Below are 8,897 nucleotides of genomic sequence, written 5' to 3'. Positions count from 1 at the left end.
CTCCTTTATTTACTGAGCAATATATTACACAATGCTAAACTCTTGTAATCCATTACAGAACCTGAAATAAATCACAATTGTCCTATGGAAACTCTGTCAGTGAATCTAATGAAAACAGAAGTCAAGAATTTGATTTTATTCCATCTCTTCTACTTTTTCTTCTCTCATTTTTTTAAAGAATTTATATTTATCAGAGAGAGAGCTACTGGAAATGTGGCCAAGAGCAATTGCTGGACCTGCTATTTTACAAAACCATCATCAAAGTGGCTTTGTAGCTTTGAAATAGAAATATATAGTTGACCACCGAAACAAAAATCATTTATTACTTGGGATTTAAATATTCAATTTAAATTGATCACTATCTGCCTCAGAAAACTAAATCATCTTTTAATAGTTACTCTAAAGTAGTAGGCTTTTGGTGTACTATGCCTAAGGAAACCAACACTGCTTTCCACCATCTCAGCATTTTCACTCTAGCTCTTAGCCCCTGATGTCACCTCCCATGCAACTGTGAAGGAACAGGCTATCTATTATTCTAGAGGCTTCTTCGCAGTATTGCTGCCATACCTAAGATCACAGTAGCCTCAGTCATCTGAATCACGCTGCTGAACTAGATGCAAGTAAGGGAATTGTTTTAACAAAAAAATACAATATAAATTCATACTGGACTGTGAAACTCTCATTCTAAAGAAAAGAAGTAATCTGGAAAATGTTAGATATTTCCGTACTCATAGTTTTGTCTTTAAGGACAAATAAAAGCAATACTGTTAGAAGGCATGGATAACCATGCACAGGTCTACAGTTCTAGAGATATTTTGTTAAAAAGGCAATTATTTCCCCCACTGAATAGTTTTGAACCCTTGTCTGAATCGATGGACCATAGACATATTGGTTTGTTTCAGGACTCTCAATTCTATTTCAATGATCTTAAATTTATGCTTCTACCAGTACAACACCATTTTGATTACTGTTACTTTGTAGTAAGTTAGAAATCAGGACAACTGTGTTCTCCAACTTTGTTCTTTTTACTATTCAGGGTCTCTTGAAATTTTGCATAAATTTTAAGATCAAATTGTTAAATTCTAAAGCCAGCTGTGATTCTGATAGAGATTTCATTGAATCTGTAGAAGTTTTTATTACTATTTTTGAAAATATCTTCTTGTGATCCATGATCTAGGGATATTTTACATTTATTGTGAGCTTTTTAAAATTTATTTTAACAATGTTTTATCATATTCAGACTATAACATTTTCATCTTATTTTATTCCATTTATTCCTAAATAGTTTTGCTCTTTTAAATTTTATATTAAATAAAATTGCTTTGCATTTTTTTGCAAATGCTTTATATAAATATATAGATTCCTTTTTCAACAGCAGTACTATTGATATATATTCACGTACCATATAATTCACCCAATTAAAGTACAATTCAATGATTTTTAGTATAGTCAAGAACAGTTTTTGGATTCTTCTTTCTAAGTTCATAGAAATACAATTTGCATCTCAATGTTATATCCTACAATCTTCTTACATGTATTTATTAGTTTTAATAATTTTAGTAGATTCATTAGTTTTTTTTAATGTACAAGATAATATAATGTCATCTTTGAAAAAGAGATAGTTTTACTACTTCCTTTCCAAAATGGATGCTTTGTATTTCTTTTTCTTGTCAATTACCCTGACTAGAACCTCCAATACCATGTTGGATAGAAGTGACAAGAGTGTATATTCTTTTTTTTTTTTCCTGATCTTAGAGAGACAGTATCTAGTCTTTGATCATTAATATGATTTTGACTGTGAGTTTTCCAAAAATGAGATCCCTTAAAGCCCAAAAGTTTTTAATTTTGATCAAGTCGAATTTATCTTGTTGAAGTTTTCTTCTTCTCTTAGTTGTTTAGCTTTTTTTATCATAAAAGTGAGTTGGATTTTGTCCAGTGAGTTTTTTTGTGTTTATTGAGCTGGTCATGTGTTTTTTATTTGTTATTGATTAATATTGTATATTAGATGTATTGTGTTTTTTTGATGCTAATCCAAGCTCACATTCCAAGGATGAATTCCACTTGGTCACAGTGTATAGCTATTTTTTGTGGTGCTAGATTCAGTCTGCTAGTATTTTGCTGAGGATTTTGATGTTCATATTCATGAGCGACATTGGTCTGTAATTTTCTTATGTTATTTGTATTTTTTGTTTGTTTGTTTGTTTTTGTATCATGTAATACTGGCCTCAAAGAAAGAATTGTGACGTGTTCTACTGTTTATGAAGTATTGGCATTAATTCTTATTTAAGTATTTGATAGAATTTACCTGTAAAGTTATCTGGGCTTTAATTTGAGGGGTTCTTTAATTACTAAATTTATTTTCTTTTTATGAATATATTCAGGTTTCATTTCTTCTTGAATTAGTTTTAGTATTTGTGTCTTCCTAGGAATTTTCCCATTTCACCTGTCATCTGATTTACTGACATACAGTTGTGCATAATAGTCCTTTGTAATTCTTTACATCTTATGGATGTCTATTTTTATTTCATTTTTAAATCACAAATTCATTCTGATTTACATTAAATTATTTTTCTACATCTATAGGAATAAGCATATATTTTTTCTTCTTTTTTAAAGTAAATCCCTACCTTTTCTTCTTAATCAGATAATGAGGCATAATACATTTACAAATTCAGAAATAATAAATAATTGTTTTAGACCCAGGTTAAATGAAAATTAATGGTGTTTAAATTTTAATATTTGTTAGATTTCGTATACTAATTGATTTTTTTTTTTTTATTTAAGATATTTTTCCTACATATTTTTGGGTGAAATAGGCTTGTGGTTTTTCTTTTTTCTAATATCTTTTTTGGAGGGCGGGTATTTGGTCTCACTGTTGTGCTTACCACAGAATGAATTTCAGAGAACTCTCTCTTTTTCTACTCTGGAAGAAATTGTATTCAAATGAGATTATAACATCTTGAAAGGTTGTAAAAAGTCACTGTACACACCACTGTGCCAGTACTTCATTTGTGGTAAATATTGTGGCAAGATTGTTCCTGGTGGTCCCAATAACAAAGGCCCTTTCTCTTTGACTGCTTTTGAAATGTAAATATTATAAAAAAGTGGAAATATCAGCTCAAAATTTTATGAACATTGGATACATGTTCAGAATTGTCAACTACATCGAGGGTAAAGTGGTGTCAGATATGAGTCATCCTCCTGGTTTTTTTTCTCTCTAGGATTTGGCCCTTTAAGACTTCTTCTCCCAAGCAACTTGCCAGTGACTTCACTGGGGTATTTATAATACATTTTCCAAATTTTCTGGTTACCCTGGATAGGAGGTTCCATCTGCATCATGTTAATTTGCCATTGCTAGAATCAGAATATACCACCGATTCGTGTGTATGTGTGTGTGTTTTAATTTTCACATATGTGAGTATTTAATTCATACTTTTTATTATTAATTTCTAGCTTATTGTAACTGTGGCTTGATAATTATTATTTATATTTGTGAGGTCTTATTTTATTCAAGCACATGGTAATATTGTTGAAATATTTTATATTTGCTTCTAGAAGAATGCTGAATACTAGTGAAGCCTATTAAGCATTTTTATATTCTATGGCCCTTCCACTTTGGGGGAAGGTGTGTCAAATTATCTTACTAAGAATAGGTTTTCATTATGTATTCTGTGGTCTATTTTTCTGTTGATCTACTTTATTTTTAGGTGAGATCTCCGCATGTTTTTTTTTTTTTTTTTTTACAATGATGGCCAGGTGGCCACCAGAGGTGATAAAGTGATAGAGAGAGACAGAGAGATAGAGACAGAGACAGAAAGAGAGAGAGAGAATAAATTAACTTTTTACTAATAGTTCCAGCAATATTTCTGGGGATCACTATGATCAGTCTCATTTGTTAGAAATCTTTCTCTCTAATTTCATCTCTGTGTCAGGGAAGTTGGATGCTCCAATGAACTGGTCTGTTTACCTTCCAAGAGAACTGAGGAGAGAGTGGAGACAGAGAGATGGTTGGGTGGACTGGGATGGGTGTGAGGTGGGGGGAAGAGTGTTTTCCATAGATAGTCTAGACAGATACTATATGTTTACACATTTGCTATTTTAAATGTATCCAAATAAACACATGAACAATTTATTTTCTTTAATAAGCATTGGGTATTGACTCATTACACAGAGATGCTGAAATGAGAATAAATTCAGACAACTAAAAAATATGAGAAATAGACTACCTCAAATGTGGAACATTTTCCACTTTTCCAATTAAGATGCTGCCATGAACTAAGTTCCTGCCACATTGCTTCTCCGTGGGAGACATTTGTTATTTCTTTTTTAAGTACTATGTTTTGTTTCATTTCCTGTTATCTGTGCAAATTATCCATAACTGAAGCATTTTTTTCCCCTTTCAATCTGACTAAAAGAAAAAAGTACACTCAATATATCTTCTTTTATTTCCAATTTGTTCAGAAAATTTTGTTTTATAATAGCACAGATATCTTTCATTTTTGCTTCCTGATCAAACACATTTAGTCCAGTCTTTTCTTCCATGATTCACGTCTGCCTTTCTTATAATTGTATCTTTTGTGTTTTTTACCTCCACATTATTGCCTTTGTCATCTTCTTAACTTTTCAATAATTCTATATAAGTGAATTGGAATTGCATCTCAAAATTTAAGCAAAGATAAGCTTAATTTCATGGCTTATTAATATGAAACTTTGTAAAACAAAACTGAAAATCTTTAATATTAAGCACTACTAAATCAATTTATTTAAATAAGAAAAGAGAATTTACAACTACACATTCTCACATTTTATTTATATTTAAATATTCCATTTTCTGATAAATCTTTCATAATCAAAAGTTACAATCTTAACCCCATTTCTTTGTCCAGTTACACTGCCCTATTTCTATTTTCACTAGAGCTGCTGTAAGCAATAACCTATATAGCTGTTTTCAATGCTTTCTTTCACTCTTGTTTAACATTTTTACTGTTGTGGCAATTTGAATTTCAGTGTCTCCCCAACGGCAAGAGGGGAGGCAAATAACTGCGCAGAAGTGTAGTCAGCATTTTTCCTTGGTTCTTCCTCATTGACACAGCAAAGAATCACAGGTCACTGAGATTTAGTAAAGAGTTATTAAAAGTATATCTTAGAAAAACAAAGCATGCCCCAAAGAGGCACATGATTCCAGCGAAGAGCTGTAACAGAGCTCTGTAACAACAGCCAACAACAAAAACCACCAAAGACCCCAGAAGTGGGAATATTTGCATTATACCTGGGCTGTGATGAGTGGTTCCAAAGGCATTCCTAGGTGATTGGCAAATGAGGTCATTTTGCTTGACACTTGGCTGCTATATATAACTCTTTGCCTAGTGTGCATGTGTGTACCCAGAATTCTACTACCATTGGGGTGTTCTTTGGGCAGTCTCTGGGCTAGGCTTTGTTCCCCCTGTTGCTCTTGTCCGACTAGCTTACCTAACAAACCGATGTCTGTCATGTTTTTGCTCTATTAACTAACCTCCACAATTGTCTCCACTGCCTCCATGTTGCTACCTTCGCTTGTTAGTCTTAATCTTTTCACCCTTGGCAACATTTAATATGGTTCATTATCTCCTCTTTGATACACTTTCAGTTAGTTCCAATGGGACACACTCTCTCTTAGTTCTATCCTACTTCTTACTATTTCCATTCTCCTTTGTCCTTCTATTTTTTTACTTTTTAATGTAGAAATGCCACAGGATCCACCTTTGATCTTATTTGTTCAAACTTTTCTGTTTCTTTGATGATTTTATCTACTGCAATGACTTTAAATTCATCTGTATGCCAAGGGCTCTGAAATTTACATTTCTAGCCCTAAACTGTCTCACGAATTCCATATTTTCAACTAGTTTACTCATTACTGCTACTTGAATGTTTAGTAGTCCATCTTCGATAAAAGTACTGTGGTGATCCTATTAAAAAAAAAACACATAAGTTTGTCACTCGGAATTTACCAGTGGCTTCCATTTCCTTCAGCATGAAAGCCACATTCCTTAAATTGGCTTTTAAGATTCTCCATAATTTGTCAGTCTGTTGTCTTCCTGACTGTATGCCTTACTGTACTCTTCCTTCTTTCTCTCCTCTAACCATACTGGTATCTTGAATATACTAATTATGCTGCCTTCCTGTTTCTTTTGTTCTAGTCAGCATTCTGACTAAAATAGTCTTTTGCCAGATATTTCTACAGTTAGCTCAATCACCTCCAAATTTTTATGCAAATTTTATCTTTTCATTTGATTACACAGATTTCTCAATTTCTCTTCATTTTATGGCACTGCTTGGTATGTTTTTTTCTTATATCACATTACCATCAAACATATATTATCATTCATTCTTTTACTGTTTGATTTTTTAATTGCCTTTCTTCTTTTCCTCTACACTCTTCATGTGTACTCCACATGGACAGAAATCATTACTGTATTCACTTGTTCACTAGTACACTGTATATAGTCACAAAATAGTTACTAAATATATGAATACTCTGCATAAATGGTATACAAGAAAATGTGACTGAATGATCACTGATTTTGTTATCCTTTTGTTTATTAAAGATATTACCAAAATTGAAACAAAATTTATTTAATAAGTATATTACATTTTATTTAATGCTATAATAAGGAATAATGTTGATGATAGAAAATACATCGATTTTTACATTGTACGATTTAGGTTCCATTTAAGTTCTGCCAATATTTATGAAATTTAGAAAAATTTATTAAAGTCACAGTCGCAAAAAGAATATTTATTGGTCTATATGAGCTTTAAAATTTATAAAATTGCATCCAAGATTGATGGTAATATTTCAAAAGACAGCTATGGAATAAAAATAAATGAGAAACAAGTGAAAAAGTGCATGTTTGTGTGTTGATTGTAAGTTTGTTTGGGGCACTTGAATAACTGTAGTGCAGTGGCTCAGTGAAGGCTCTGGAATCAGAATATACAAGCTTCACATTTCTGCTCCCCAGTGAAGTGGCCTGTGGCTAGTTACTTAATCTTTTAAATCCTAAACTCTCTTATCTGAAAAATGGGTTCTGCATAGTGTCTATCCCTTGGACTCGATGATAGGATTAAATAAAATAAAGCAATTAGATCATGTAGAAATCTGTTTCTCACATAGAAAGCATTCAATAATTTTTTTATAGGGCATAAAGAAAAATTTTGGATAAAATTATATCCAGTGTGTTTCATGTTTGAACATACTTCATGAGTACATAGAGTATCAGGATTTATCACACTGTAGGGGTTAACATTCAATCAAAACACACTAACGAATAGAAGAAAAATACAGTGAAGTCAAGTCAGATAAAAATACAGTGAAGTCAAGTCAGATAAATATTTATATACAATCAACTGCACCAACCCAATGTTAACTGAACATGTATTAAGGTATTATATGTAGGTTTTATATAACATAACCCCTGAAAGTATGATAACTACTTCATCTGATTTTAGTAAAAATCTATATTTTATAACACATGAGTAAAAACTCACGGTGTTCACCTTATCTATATTTATTGTGTTGCTTTTGAGCATTTAAAATGATTTTCCAAGATATTATTAACTATATATGAGTTGCTCCATATGCCTTCTTTAGAATATAACTCAATATTTCATTCTCAGAAACTTATTTTGTGACCAGCCAGAGGTATCTGTAAACAGATGTAAAAATAAAATATTAGTGCTAAAACCAGGGTAGGAAAAGAGAGGCACTGTCCTATTAATTTTATAAAATGGAGAAGTTTTTCTATTGAAAGAGTCCAATGGTGAGATGACTAGGACAGCACTAAGAAAAGGAAGTTGCAGTATTCTATAATATACAATCAAGGTGAAATCAATAGGATATATAAATTACATAAACCGAGGATAATGAAAAGAAACAAGTTAAAAAAAAAGCTTCAGAATAAATAAGTGTATATTTCACAGATTATAATTGAAACCTCAAAAATATTAATTTTAAAAAAGGTCAATATATTGATAATTATACCATTTTCCCATGCTAAATCTCATTTTCTTTTTATCACAATGCAAATTTCAATAGTAATATGTGACCTTAATTCTATAAAAAATATATCCTAAGAATTCATGGGGAAAGCAGAGCTTCATAGGTTTTCAAAAATTACCAGGAGCAAAATTTATTTACTCAAAGATCATTTAGTATATAATATTCTCTCAGGAAAAGCCTTACATTTTAAGAGATATGAATATTTATCAATGATTACTGTGGACAATGTTAGACTAAATCCAATAATTATAGTTAAACTAAAATGTTCTGTATACAAATGCAATTTAATATCTTCTACACTTTTCCCTTTCTGTGAGGAATATAAAACTTAAAAGATTGTTTCAAAGATGAGTTGCAAGTGAATATTTTTTGATCTCCTGAATCTTAAAACTTATTTAAATTTATAGCACCTTCTCTTTGAAATGTTATTGTCATTCTACTCCATACCCCTTTTATCATTTGAAATAACCTAACAGTAGAAATTCAGTCTATTAAATTGTCATGATACTTTTTAAATAATATTTAAAATGTAGTTCTAACTTTCTTATCTTAAAAAATCTGCATTTTGTGGTAACATCAAATTTAGATAATATTATAACTACTTTGGGCATGATAACAAGGCAAATGAGAAAATATAAAATTATTTGCATCTTATGTAAACTAAGTCTAAAGAAAAACAATGCACTTGTAATCTTCATCATCCACAGAAATAAAATTAATTTACAAAACCAATATATAAATGTACATTTTTGAGTAAAGAAGGCACTGTGTATAATGTACCTTTTGTTATTACTGGCAAACTCATTAGATTAATATTTAATGTATGGAACACGGTAACAATGAAAGCTATTAAATGAGAAAA

Source organism: Pteropus medius, unplaced genomic scaffold, assembly GCF_902729225.1.
Source record: "Pteropus medius unplaced genomic scaffold, Ma_sr-lr_union100, whole genome shotgun sequence".
NCBI classification, from domain to species: Eukaryota; Metazoa; Chordata; class Mammalia; order Chiroptera; family Pteropodidae; genus Pteropus; species Pteropus medius.
This window is presented reverse-complemented; position numbering follows the sequence as displayed.